Source organism: Chiloscyllium punctatum, chromosome 47 (assembly GCF_047496795.1).
Source record: "Chiloscyllium punctatum isolate Juve2018m chromosome 47, sChiPun1.3, whole genome shotgun sequence".
In the NCBI taxonomy this organism is placed as follows: Eukaryota; Metazoa; Chordata; class Chondrichthyes; order Orectolobiformes; family Hemiscylliidae; genus Chiloscyllium; species Chiloscyllium punctatum.
This window is the reverse complement of record NC_092785.1, coordinates 34,869,494-34,882,931: the sequence shown is the minus strand read 5'-3', so window position 1 is coordinate 34,882,931 and position 13,438 is coordinate 34,869,494. Positions and strand designations below refer to the sequence as shown.

Genomic DNA, 13,438 nt, shown 5'->3' with positions numbered 1-13,438 from the left:
CTCTCCCCCCGTCCCCTCGCACTCTCTCTCTCTCCCCGTCCCCTCGCACTCTCTCTCTCCCCCCGTCCCCTCGCACTCTCTCTCCCCCACCCCGTCCCCTCGCACTCTCTCTCTCTCTCTCCCCGTCCCCTCGCACTCTCTCTCTCCCCGTCCCCTCGCACTCTCTCTCCCCCCCCCCGACCCCTCGCACTCTCTCCCCCCCCCGACCCCTCGCACTCTCTCTCCCCCCCCACCGACCCCTCGCACTCTCTCTCCCCCACCCCGTCCCCTCGCACTCTCTCTCTCTCCCCCGTTCCCTCGCACTCTCTCTCCCTGTCCCCTCGCACTCTCTCTCTCCCCGTCCCCTCGCACTCTCTCTCTCCCCCGTTCCCTCGCACTCTCTCTCCCCCCGTCCCCTCGCACTCTCTCCCCCCGTCCCCTCGCACTCTCTCTCCCCCGTCCCCTCGCACTCTCTCTCCCCCCGTCCCCTCGCACTCTCTCTCCCCCCGTCCCCTCGCACTCTCTCTCCCCCCGTCCCCTCGCGCTCTCTCTCCCCCCGTCCCCTCGCGCTCTCTCTCTCCCCCCGTCCCCTCGTGCACTCTCTCTCCCCCCGTCCCCTCGCACTCTCTCTCTCCCCCCGTCCCCTCGCACTCTCTCTCTCCCCCGTTCCCTCGTACTCTCTCTCTCCCCCCGTCCCCTCGCACTCTCTCTCCCCCCGACCCCTCGCACTCTCTCTCCCCCATCCCCTCGCAATCTCTCTCTCCCCCCTGACCCCTCGCACTCTCTCTCCCACCCCCGACCCCTCGCACTCTCTCTCCCCCCCCGACCCCTCGCACTCTCTCTCCCCCCGTCCCCTCGCACTCTCTCTCTCTCCCCCGTCCCCTCGCACTCTCTCTCTCCCCCGTCCCCTCGCACTCTCTCTCTCCCCCGTTCCCTCGCACTCTCTCTCTCCCCCGTCCCCTCGCACTCTCTCTCTCCCCCGTCCCCTCGCACTCTCTCTCTCCCCCCGTCCCCTCGCACTCTCTCTCTCCCCCTGTCCCCTCGCACTCTCTCTCTCCCCCCGTCCCCTCGCACTCTCTCTCTCCCCTGTCCCCTCGCACTCTCTCTCTCTCCCCCGTCCCCTCGCACTCTCTCTCCCCCCGTCCCCTCGCACTCTCTCTCCCCCCGTCCCCCTCGCACTCTCTCTCCCCCCGACCCCTCGCACTCTCTCTCCCCCATCCCCTCGCAATCTCTCTCTCCCCCTGACCCCTCGCACTCTCTCTCCCACCCCCGACCCCTCGCACTCTCTCTCCCCCCCCGACCCCTCGCACTCTCTCTCTCCCCCGTCCCCTCGCACTCTCTCTCCCCCCCCGACCCCTCGCACTCTCTCTCTCTCCCCCGTCCCCTCGCACTCTCTCTCCCCACCCCGACCCCTCGCACTCTCTCTCTCCACCCCCCCACCCCTCGCACTCTCTCTCTCCCCCGTCCCCTCGCACTCTCTCTCTCCCCCGTCCCCTCGCACTCTCTCTCTCCCCCGTCCCCTCGCGCTCTCTCTCTCCCCCGTTCCCTCGCACTCTCTCTCCCCCCCCTCGCACTCTCTCTCTCCCCTGTTCCCTCGCACTCTCTCTCTCCCCCGACCCCATCGCACTCTCTCTCCCCCTCCCCGACCCCTCGCACTCTCTCTCACCCCCCGTCGCCTCGCACTCTCTCTCTCCCCCCGTCCCCTCGCACTCTCTCTCTCCCCCGTCCCCTCGCACTCTCTCTCTCCCCCCGTCCCCTCGCACTCTCTCTCTCCCCCCATCCCCTCGCAATCTCTCTCTCTCTCTCTCCCCCCGACCCTTCGCACTCTCTCTCTCTCCCCCGTTCCCTCGCACTCTCTCTCTCCCCCCGTCCCCTCGCACTCTCTCTCTCTCTCTCTCTCCCCCTGACCCCTCGCACTCTCTCTCTCCCCCGTTCCCTCGCACTCTCTCTCTCTCTCTCTCCCCCCGTCCCCTCGCACTCTCTCTCTCTCTCTCTCTCCCCCGTCCCCTCGCACTCTCTCTCCCCCCCCCCACCCCTCGCACTCTCTCTCCCCCCCGTTCCCTCGCACTCTCTCCCCCCCCGTTCCCTCGCACTCTCTCTCCCCCCCCCCCAGCCCTCGCACTCTCTCTCCCCCCTCCCGTCCCCTCGCACTCTCTCTCTCCCCCCGTCCCCTCGCACTCTCTCTCTCCCCCGACCCCTCGCACTCTCTCTCCCCCCCCCGACCCCTCGCACTCTCTCCCCCCCCCGTTCCCTCGCACTCTCTCTCTCCCCCCGTCCCCTCGCACTCTCTCTCCCCCTGACCCCTCGCACTCTCTCTCTCCCCCCCGTCCCCTCGCACTCTCTCTCCCGCCCCCCCCGACCCCTCGCACTGTCTCTCCCCCCCCGACCCCTCGCACTCTCTCTCCCCCCCCCGACCCCTCGCACTCTCTCTCCCCCCCCCGACCCCTCGCACTCTCTCTCTCCCCCCCCGACCCCTCGCACTCTCTCTCCCCCCGTCCCCTCGCACTCTCTCTCTCCCCCGACCCCTCGCACTCTCTCTCCCCCCCCCCGACCCCTCGCACTCTCTCTCCCCCCCGTCCCCTCGCACTCTCTCTCTCCCCCCCCGACCCCTCGCACTCTCTCTCTCTCCCCCCCCGACCCCTCGCACTCTCTCTCCCCCCCCCGACTCCTTGCACTCTCTCTCCCCCCCGACCCCTCGCACTCTCTCTCCTCCCCCCGTTCCCTCGCACTCTCTCTCCTCCCCCCGTTCCCTCGCACTCTCTCTCTCCCCCCGTCCCCTCGCACTCTCTCTCTCCCCCGTTCCCTCGCACTCTCGCTCTCCCCCCCGTCCCCTCGCACTCTCTCTCTCCCCCGTTCCCTCGCACTCTCTCTCTCCCCCGTTCCCTTGCACTCTCTCTCTCCCCCCGTCCCCTCGCACTCTCTCTCTCCCCCCCGACCCCTCGCACTCTCTCTCCCCCCGTCCCCTTTCACTCTCTCTCCCCCCCCCCGTCCCCTCGCACTCTCTCTCTCTCCCCCGTTCCCTCGCACTCTCTCTCTCTCTCTCTCTCTCTCCCCCAACCCCTCGCACTCTCTCCCCCCCCGTCCCCTCGCACTCTCTCTCTCCCCCGTCCCCTCGCACTCTCTCTCTCCCCCCGTCACCTCGCACTCTCTCTCTCCCCCCGTCCCCTCGCACTCTCTCTCCCCCCGTCCCCTCGCACTCTCTCTCCCCCCGTCCCCTCGCACTCTCTCTCCCCCGTCCCCTCGCACTCTCTCTCTCCCCCGTCCCCTCGCACTCTCTCTCTCCCCCGTCCCCTCGCACTCTCTCTCTCCCCCGTCCCCTCGCACTCTCTCTCTCCCCCGTTCCCTCGCACTCTCTCTCTCCCCCGTCCCCTCGCACTCTCTCTCCCCCCTGTTCCCTCGCACTCTCTCTCTCTCCCCCGTTCCCTCGCACTCTCTCTCCCCCCCGTTCCCTCGCACTCTCTCTCTCTCTCTCTCTCTCTCTCCCCCTGACCCCTCGCACTCTCTCTCTCCCCCGTCCCCTCGCACTCTCTCTCTCTCCCCCTGTCACCTCGCACTCTCTCTCTCCCCCCGTCCCCTCGCCCTCTCTCTCTCCCCCGTTCCCTCGCCCTCTCTCTCTCCCCCGTTCCCTCGCACTCTCTCTCTCCCCCGTCCCCTCGCACTCTCTCTCTCCCCCCGTCCCCTCGCACTCTCTCTCTCCCCCCGTCCCCTCGCACTCTCTCTCTCTCCCCAGTTCCCTCGCACTCTCTCTCCCCCCGTCCCCTCGCACTCTTTCTCTCCCCCGTTCCCTCGCACTCTCTCTCTCCCCCCGTCCCCTCACACTCTCTCTCTCCCCGTCCCCTCGCACTCTCTCTCCCCCCGTCCCCTCGCACTCTCTCTCCCCCCGTCCGCTCGCACTCTCTCTCTCTCCCCCGTTCACTCGCACTCTCTCTCTCCCCCCGTCGCCTCGCACTCTCTCTCTCCCCCGTTCACTCGCACTCTCTCTCTCCCCCGTCCCCTCGCACTCTCTCTCTCCCCCGTCCCCTCGCACTCTCTCTCTCCCCCCAATCCCCTCGCTCTCTCTCTCCCCCGTCCCCTCGCACTCTCTCTCTCCCCCCAATCCCCTCGCTCTCTCTCTCCCCCTGACCCCTCGCACTCTCTCTCTCCCCCCAATCCCCTCGCTCTCTCTCTCCCCCTGACCCCTCGCACTCTCTCTCTCCCCCCAATCCCCTCGCTCTCTCTCTCCCCCCGACCCCTCGCACTCTCTCTCCCCCCCGACCCCTCGCACTCTCTCTCCCCCCCCGACCCCTCGCACTCTCTCTCCCCCCCCCCGACCCCTCGCACTCTCTCTCTCCCCCGTCCCCTCGCACTCTCTCTCCCCCCCCGACCCCTCGCACTCTCTCTCTCTCCCCGTCCCCTCGCACTCTCTCTCCCCACCCCGACCCCTCGCACTCTCTCTCTCCACCCCCCCACCCCTCGCACTCTCTCTCTCCCCCGTCCCCTCGCACTCTCTCTCTCCCCCGTCCCCTCGCACTCTCTCTCTCCCCCGTCCCCTCGCACTCTCTCTCTCCCCCGTTCCCTCGCACTCTCTCTCCCCCCCCTCGCACTCTCTCTCTCCCCTGTTCCCTCGCACTCTCTCTCTCCCCTGTTCCCTCGCACTCTCTCTCTCCCCCGACCCCATCGCACTCTCTCTCCCCCTCCCCGACCCCTCGCACTCTCTCTCACCCCCCGTCGCCTCGCACTCTCTCTCTCCCCCCGTCCCCTCGCACTCTCTCTCTCCCCCCGTCCCCTCGCACTCTCTCTCTCCCCCCGTCCCCTCGCACTCTCTCTCTCCCCCCATCCCCTCGCAATCTCTCTCTCTCTCTCTCTCCCCCCGACCCTTCGCACTCTCTCTCTCTCCCCCGTTCCCTCGCACTCTCTCTCTCCCCCCGTCCCCTCGCACTCTCTCTCTCTCTCTCTCTCCCCCTGACCCCTCGCACTCTCTCTCTCCCCCGTTCCCTCGCACTCTCTCTCTCCCCCCGTCCCCTCGCACTCTCTCTCTCTCTCTCTCTCCCCGTCCCCTCGCACTCTCTCTCTCCCCCCGTCCCCTCGCACTCTCTCTCTCTCCCCAGTTCCCTCGCACTCTCTCTCCCCCCGTCCCCTCGCACTCTTTCTCTCCCCCGTTCCCTCGCACTCTCTCTCTCCCCCCGTCCCCTCACACTCTCTCTCTCCCCGTCCCCTCGCACTCTCTCTCCCCCCGTCCGCTCGCACTCTCTCTCTCTCCCCCGTTCACTCGCACTCTCTCTCTCCCCCCGTCGCCTCGCACTCTCTCTCTCCCCCGTTCACTCGCACTCTCTCTCTCCCCCCGTCCCCTCGCACTCTCTCTCTCCCCCCAATCCCCTCGCTCTCTCTCTCCCCCTGACCCCTCGCACTCTCTCTCTCCCCCCAATCCCCTCGCTCTCTCTCTCCCCCCGACCCCTCGCACTCTCTCTCCCCCCCGACCCCTCGCACTCTCTCTCCCCCCCCGACCCCTCGCACTCTCTCTCCCCCCCCCCCCGACCCCTCGCACTCTCTCTCTCCCCCGTCCCCTCGCACTCTCTCTCCCCCCCCGACCCCTCGCACTCTCTCTCTCTCCCCGTCCCCTCGCACTCTCTCTCCCCACCCCGACCCCTCGCACTCTCTCTCTCCACCCCCCCACCCCTCGCACTCTCTCTCTCCCCCGTCCCCTCGCACTCTCTCTCTCCCCCGTCCCCTCGCACTCTCTCTCTCCCCCGTCCCCTCGCACTCTCTCTCTCCCCCGTTCCCTCGCACTCTCTCTCCCCCCCCTCGCACTCTCTCTCTCCCCTGTTCCCTCGCACTCTCTCTCTCCCCCGACCCCATCGCACTCTCTCTCCCCCTCCCCGACCCCTCGCACTCTCTCTCTCCCCCCGTCCCCTCGCACTCTCTCTCTCCCCCGACCCCTCGCACTCTCTCTCCCCCCCCCGACCCCTCGCACTCTCTCCCCCCCCCCGACCCCTCGCACTCTCTCCCCCCCCCCGTTCCCTCGCACTCTCTCTCTCCCCCCGTCCCCTCGCACTCTCTCTCCCCCTGACCCCTCGCACTCTCTCTCTCCCCCCCGTCCCCTCGCACTCTCTCTCCCGCCCCCCCCGACACCTCGCACTGTCTCTCCCCCCCCGACCCCTCGCACTCTCTCTCTCCCCCCCGACCCCTCGCACTCTCTCTCCCCCCCCCGACCCCTCGCACTCTCTCTCCCCCCCCCGACCCCTCGCACTCTCTCTCCCCCCCCCGACCCCTCGCACTCTCTCTCCCCCCCCCCGACCCCTCGCACTCTCTCTCCCCCCGTCCCCTCGCACTCTCTCTCTCCCCCGACCCCTCGCACTCTCTGTCCCCCCCCCCCGACCCCTCGCACTCTCTCTCCCCCCCGTCCCCTCGCACTCTCTCTCTCCCCCCCCGACCCCTCGCACTCTCTCTCTCTCCCCCCCCGACCCCTCGCACTCTCTCTCCCCCCCCCGACTCCTCGCACTCTCTCTCCCCCCCGACCCCTCGCACTCTCTCTCCTCCCCCCGTTCCCTCGCACTCTCTCTCCTCCCCCCGTTCCCTCGCACTCTCTCTCTCCCCCCGTCCCCTCGCACTCTCTCTCTCCCCCGTTCCCTCGCACTCTCGCTCTCCCCCCGTTCCCTCGCACTCTCGCTCTCCCCCCGTCCCCTCGCACTCTCTCTCTCCCCCGTTCCCTCGCACTCTCTCTCTCCCCCCGTCCCCTCGCACTCTCTCTCTCCCCCCGACCCCTCGCACTCTCTCTCCCCCCGTCCCCTTTCACTCTCTCTCCCCCCCCCCGTCCCCTCGCACTCTCTCTCTCTCCCCCGTTCCCTCGCACTCTCTCTCTCTCTCCCCCAACCCCTCGCACTCTCTCCCCCCCCCCGTCCCCTCGCACTCTCTCTGTCCCCCGTCCCCTCGCACTCTCTCTCTCCCCCCGTCACCTCGCACTCTCTCTCTCCCCCCGTCCCCTCGCACTCTCTCTCCCCCCGTCCCCTCGCACTCTCTCTCCCCCCGTCCCCTCGCACTCTCTCTCCCCCGTCCCCTCGCACTCTCTCTCTCTCCCCCGTCCCCTCGCACTCTCTCTCTCCCCCGTCCCCTCGCACTCTCTCTCTCCCCCGTCCCCTCGCACTCTCTCTCTCCCCCGTTCCCTCGCACTCTCTCTCTCCCCCGTCCCCTCGCACTCTCTCTCCCCCCTGTTCCCTCGCACTCTCTCTCTCTCCCCCGTTCCCTCGCACTCTCTCTCCCCCCCCGTTCCCTCGCACTCTCTCTCTCTCTCTCTCTCTCTCTCCCCCTGACCCCTCGCACTCTCTCTCTCCCCCGTCCCCTCGCACTCTCTCTCTCTCCCCCTGTCACCTCGCACTCTCTCTCTCCCCCCGTCCCCTCGCCCTCTCTCTCTCCCCCGTTCCCTCGCACTCTCTCTCTCCCCCGTCCCCTCGCACTCTCTCTCTCCTCCCGTCCCCTCGCACTCTCTCTCTCCCCCGTTCCCTCGCCCTCTCTCTCTCCCCCGTTCCCTCGCACTCTCTCTCTCCCCCGTCCCCTCGCACTCTCTCTCTCCCCCCGTCCCCTCGCACTCTCTCTCTCCCCCCGTCCCCTCGCACTCTCTCTCTCTCCCCAGTTCCCTCGCACTCTCTCTCCCCCCGTCCCCTCGCACTCTTTCTCTCCCCCGTTCCCTCGCACTCTCTCTCTCCCCCCGTCCCCTCACACTCTCTCTCTCCCCGTCCCCTCGCACTCTCTCTCCCCCCGTCCGCTCGCACTCTCTCTCTCTCCCCCGTTCACTCGCACTCTCTCTCTCCCCCCGTCGCCTCGCACTCTCTCTCTCCCCCGTTCACTCGCACTCTCTCTCTCCCCCGTCCCCTCGCACTCTCTCTCTCCCCCCAATCCCCTCGCTCTCTCTCTCCCCCTGACCCCTCGCACTCTCTCTCTCCCCCCAATCCCCTCGCTCTCTCTCTCCCCCCGACCCCTCGCACTCTCTCTCCCCCCCGACCCCTCGCACTCTCTCTCCCCCCCCGACCCCTCGCACTCTCTCTCCCCCCCCCCCGACCCCTCGCACTCTCTCCCCCCCCCGACCCCTCGCACTCTCTCCCCCCCCCGACCCCTCGCACTCTCTCTCCCCCCCCGACCCCTCGCACTCTCTCTCCCCCCCGACCCCTCGCACTCTCTCTCCCCCCCCGACCCCTCGCACTCTCTCTCCCCCCCCGACCCCTCGCACTCTCTCTCTCCCCCCCGTTCCCTCACACTCTCTCCCCTGTCCCCTCGCACTCTCTCTCTCTCTCCCCCCCCGGCCCCTCGCACTCTCTCTCTCCCCCCGTCCCCTCGCACTCTCTCTCTCCCCCCGTCCCCTCGCACTCTCTCTCTCCCCCCTTCCCCTCGCATTCTCGCTCCCCCGTCCCCTCGCACTCTCTCTCTCCCCCCGACCCCTCGCACTCTCTCTCTCCCCCCGTCCCCTCGCACTCTCTCTCTCCCCCCTTCCCCTCGAATTCTCTCTCCCCCGTCCCCTCGCACTCTCTCTCTCCCCCCCGACCCCTCGCACTCTCTCTCCCCCCGTCCCCTCGCACTCTCTCTCCCCCCGTCCCCTCGCACTCTCTCTCCCCCGTCCCCTCGCACTCTCTCTCTCCCCCGTCCCCTCGCACTCTCTCTCTCCCCCCGTCCCCTCGCACTCTCTCTCTCCCCCCCGACCCCTCGCACTCTCTCTCTCCCCCGTCCCCTCGCACTCTCTCTCTCCCCCCGTTCCCTCGCACTCTCTCTCTCCCCCCGACCCCTCGCACTCTCTCTCTCCCCCGTTCCCTCGCACTCTCTCTCTCCCCCCGTCCCCTCGCACTCTCTCTCTCTCTCTCTCCCCCCGACCCCTCGCACTCTCTCTCTCCCCCGTTCCCTCGCACTCTCTCTCTCCCCCCGTCCCCTCGCACTCTCTCTCTCTCTCTCTCCCCCTGACCCCTCGCACTCTCTCTCTCCCCCGTTCCCTCGCACTCTCTCTCCCCCCCCGACCCCATCGCACTCTCTCTCCCCCCCCGCTCCCCTCGCACTCTCTCTCCCCCCCCGTTTCCTCGCACTCTCTCTCTCCCCCGACCCCTCGCACTCTCTCTCTCCCCCGACCCCTCGCACTCTCTCTCCCCCCCGTTCCCTCACACTCTCGCCCCTGTCCCCTCGCACTCTCTCCCCCCCCCGACCCCTCGCACTCTCTCCCCCCCCGACCCCTCGCACTCTCTCTCCCCCCCCCGTTCCCTCACACTCTCTCTCTCCCCCCGTCCCCTCGCACTCTCTCTCTCCCCCGTTCCCTCGCACTCTCTCTCTCCCCCCGTCCCCTCGCACTCTCTCTCTCCCCCCGTCCCCTCGCACTCTCTCTCTCCCCCCGTCCCCTCGCATTCTCTCTCCCCTCGCCCTCTCTCTCTCCCCCGTCCCCTCGCACTCTCTCTCTCCCCCGTTCCCTCGCACTCTCTCTCTCCCCCCGTCCCCTCGCACTCTCTCTCTCTCTCTCTCTCTCCCCCCGACCCCTCGCACTCTCTCTCTCCCCCGTTCCCTCGCACTCTGTCTCTCCCCCCGTCCCCTCGCACTCTCTCTCTCTCTCTCTCTCTCCCCCTGACCCCTCGCACTCTCTCTCTCCCCCGTTCCCTCGCACTCTCTCTCTCCCCCCGTCCCCTCGCACTCTCTCTCTCCCCGTCCCCTCGCACTCTCTCCCCCTCCCCCACCCCTCGCACTCTCTCTCCCCCCCCCTGTTCCCTCGCAATCTCTCTCTCCCCCCGTCACCTCGCACTCTCTCTCTCCCCCGACCCCTCGCACTCTCTCTCCCCCCCCCCGTTCCCTCGCAATCTCTCTCTCCCCCCGTCACCTCGCACTCTCTCTCTCCCCCGTCCCCTCGCACTCTCTCTCTCCCCCGTTCCCTCGCACTCTCTCTCTCCCCCCGTCCCCTCGCACTCTCTCCCCCCCCGACCCCTCGCACTCTCTCTCTCTCTCTCCCCCTGACCCCTCGCACTCTCTCTCTCCCCCTGACCCCTCGCACTCTCTCTCTCTCTCTCCCCCTGACCCCTCGCACTCTCTCTCTCCCCCCGTCCCCTCGCACTCTCTGTCCCTCTCCCCCCCCCCCCCCGTCCCCTCGCACTCTCTCTCCCTCTCCCCCCCCCCCCCGTCCCCTCTCTCTCTCTCTCTCCTCCTGTCCCCTCTCTCTCTCTCCCCCCCCGTCCCCTCTCTCTCCCCCCCCCTCCTGTCCCCTCACTCTCTCTCCCACCCCGTCCCCTCTCTCGCCCCTCCCTCCGCCATGTGATTCCCTGCTCCGTCCTGCCGAGTGCTGTCCCCTCCATCTGCCCCCACATCCCTCCCGTGTCCCAGCCTTCCCCAGCCCACTGTGACGCCTGTCTGTGTGCTTGCTCTCACTCGGTCTCTCTCTCTCACTCGGTCTCTCTCTCTCTCCCTCGGTGTGTTCCCTCAGCTCCAGGATCTCGGTGAGCCACCAAAGGAGCTGGCAGAGATGGTGAGTACAATCCCACAACTGCTCAGCTCGCTTCAGGCTGCACTTACACTCTCCTTACTTCACCACAGCCCGGGAACACTTCACTGGGACAGGGGACAGGGAGCTTTACTCTGGATCCAACCCCGGGCTGTCCCTGTCCTGGGAGGGTTTGATGGGGGACAGTGTAGAGGGAGCTTTACTCTGTATCTAACCCCGTGTTGTCCCTGTCCTGGGAGTGTTTGATGGGGGACAGTGTAGAGGGAGCTTTACTCTGTATCTAACCCCGTGCTGTCCCTGTCCTGGGAGGGTTTGATGGGGGACAGTGTAGAGGGAGCTTTACTCTGTATCTAACCCCGTGCTGTCCCTGTCCTGGGAGTGTTTGATGGGGGGACAGTGTAGAGGGAGCTTTACTCTGTATCTAACCCCGGGCTGTCCCTGTCCTGGGAGTGTTTGATGGGGGGACAGTGTAGAGAGAGCTTTACTCTGTATCTAACCCCGGGCTGTCCCTGTCCTGGGAGTGTTTGATGGGGGGACAGTGTAGAGAGAGCTTTACTCTGTATCTAACCCCGTGCTGTCCCTGTCCTGGGAGTGTTTGATGGGGGACAGTGTAGAGGGAGCTTTACTCTGTATCTAACCCCGTGCTGTCCCTGTCCTGGGAGGGTTTGATGGGGGACAGTGTAGAGGGAGCTTTACTCTGTATCTAACCCCGTGTTGTCCCTGTCCTGGGAGTGTTTGATGGGGGACAGTGTAGAGGGAGCTTTACTCTGTATCTAACCCCGTGCTGTCCCTGTCCTGGGAGGGTTTGATGGGGGACAGTGTAGAGGGAGCTTTACTCTGTATCTAACCCCGTGCTGTCCCTGTCCTGGGAGTGTTTGATGGGGGGACAGTGTAGAGGGAGCTTTACTCTGTATCTAACCCCGGGCTGTCCCTGTCCTGGGAGTGTTTGATGGGGGGACAGTGTAGAGAGAGCTTTACTCTGTATCTAACCCCGGGCTGTCCCTGTCCTGGGAGTGTTTGATGGGGGGACAGTGTAGAGAGAGCTTTACTCTGTATCTAACCCCGTGCTGTCCCTGTCCTGGGAGTGTTTGATGGGGGACAGTGTAGAGGGAGCTTTACTCTGTATCTAACCCCGTGCTGTCCCTGTCCTGGGAGTGTTTGATGGGGGACAGTGTAGAGAGAGCTTTACTCTGTATCTAACCCTGTGCTGTCCCTGTCCTGGGAGTGTTTGATGGGGGACTGTGTAGAGGGTGCTTTACTCTGTATCTAACCCCGTGCTGTCCCTGTCCTGGGAGGGTTTGATGGGGGACAGTGTAGAGGGACCTTTACTCTGTATCTAACCCCGTGCTGTCCCTGTCCCTGTGAGGGTTTGATGGGGGACACTGTAGAGGGAGCTTTACTCTCTATCTAACCCCGTGCTGTCCCTGTCCTGGGAGTGTTTGATGGGGGACAGTGTAGAGGAAGCTTTACTCTGTATCTAACCCCGTGCTGTCCCTGTCCCTGTGAGGGTTTGATGGGGGACACTGTAGAGGGAGCTTTACTCTCTATCTAACCCCGTGCTGTCCCTGTCCTGGGAGTGTTTGATGGGGGGACAGTGTAGAGGAAGCTTTACTCTGTATCTAACCCCGTGCTGTCCCTGTCCTGCGAGTGTTTGATGGGGGACAGTGTAGAGGGAGCTTTACTCCCAAGATAAAACAGTAGAGGGCGCCACAAGTGTGGATTAACTACCTGCCATGTTTGTTCCCACAGCCTCCTGGCCTGAACTTTGACCTGGATGGAATGAGCCTCCCGGAGAACCTGGCGGCGGGCACAGAGCAGTGTGCGGTCATGTGACAGGCTGGGAGCCGATCTTGTTTGAGATTCTCAATCCCTTCCCTTCCTCTTCCCTCCCTCCAAGTCACGCCCCAAATCCGGGGGAACCGGGGCAGTGCCGTTCCGTTCCCGAGATGGGCGGTGGAGGGTCACCTGTGTGTTGAGGGAGCTGTTTGACCATGGGGTGCAGCGTGTCAAAGGGTTCCTCTCTGCTCTCCACATTTTGTCAGGAGCCGTTTCCCACTGGACGCCCTCAGGTCCAGGGATTGGGAGACCGAGCAGTGGGTTCCTGGGAATGTTCTCTCCCCCCCCCCACCCCCTCCAGAAGGTTCCCCTCCTTGTCTGCTGCTCTGCGTTGGGTCTGCGTCGGTGTACAGTCTCTGTCCAGAGGTGGACTGGTTTGTGTAATTAACTCCTGATCAACGTTAAAAGTGATTTAATCCAATCACTGTCTGTCTCTCTCTCTCTCTCTCCTTCTGATTCACCTGCATCTGGACACACCCACGGACGATATCCAGGCTTGGGCTGACAATTTGTAATTAACATTCACGCCACACACAAGTGCGAATCCATCAACATCTCCAGTAAGAGACAATCTGACTACCGCCCCTTGACATTCCACGGTGTTACCATCACTGAATTCCCCCACTGTCAACATCCTGGGGGGGGTTACCATTTGATCAGAGACCCAACTGCCCACGTAAACGCAGCGGCTACAGGAGCAGGTCCGAGGCTGGGAATCCTGCTCCGAGTAACTCCCCTCCTGACTCTCCCTCCCCCCCCAAAGCTTGTCCCACCATCTACAAGGCCCAGGTCAGGAGGGGGAGGGAATACTCCCCACTTGCCCCTGAATGGGGGCAGGTCCAACAACACTCAAGAAGCTCGACCCCATCCAGGGACAAAGCAGCCCCCCCTTGATTGACCCCACACCTACAAACATCCCCTCCCTCCCCCCCCACCGACGCTCAGTAACAGCAGTGTGGACCATCTCCAAGATGCCCTGCAGAAATTCCCCAAAGACCCTCAGGCAGCACCTTCCAAACCCCACGGCCACTTCCATCCAGAAGGACATGGGGCAGCAGATTGTGAGACGGAGTTTTACAACCTGGAAACAGACCCCTCCATCCATGCAGCGAGTCCAATCCGACCACATTCCCAAACTAACCTAATCCCACCTTCCTGCTCCTGGCCCATATCCCTCCCATCCCTTTCCTG

At 66.0% G+C, this 13,438-nt stretch overlaps 1 protein-coding gene and 1 long non-coding RNA gene across 2 annotated transcripts in view; one reads left to right on the top strand and one right to left on the bottom strand.

Annotated features, from left to right (window-relative positions):
* LOC140468579 (calsequestrin-1-like) overlaps positions 1-13,438 on the bottom strand; it is a 348,864-nt gene that overhangs the window by 133,062 nt on the left and 202,364 nt on the right. The gene's annotated exons all lie outside the window — the stretch shown is intronic.
* Positions 10,388-12,668, top strand: LOC140468583 (uncharacterized). Its single transcript, XR_011955707.1, has 2 exons — positions 10,388-10,435; positions 12,161-12,668. It is a non-coding gene; the product is annotated as an uncharacterized lncRNA (long non-coding RNA).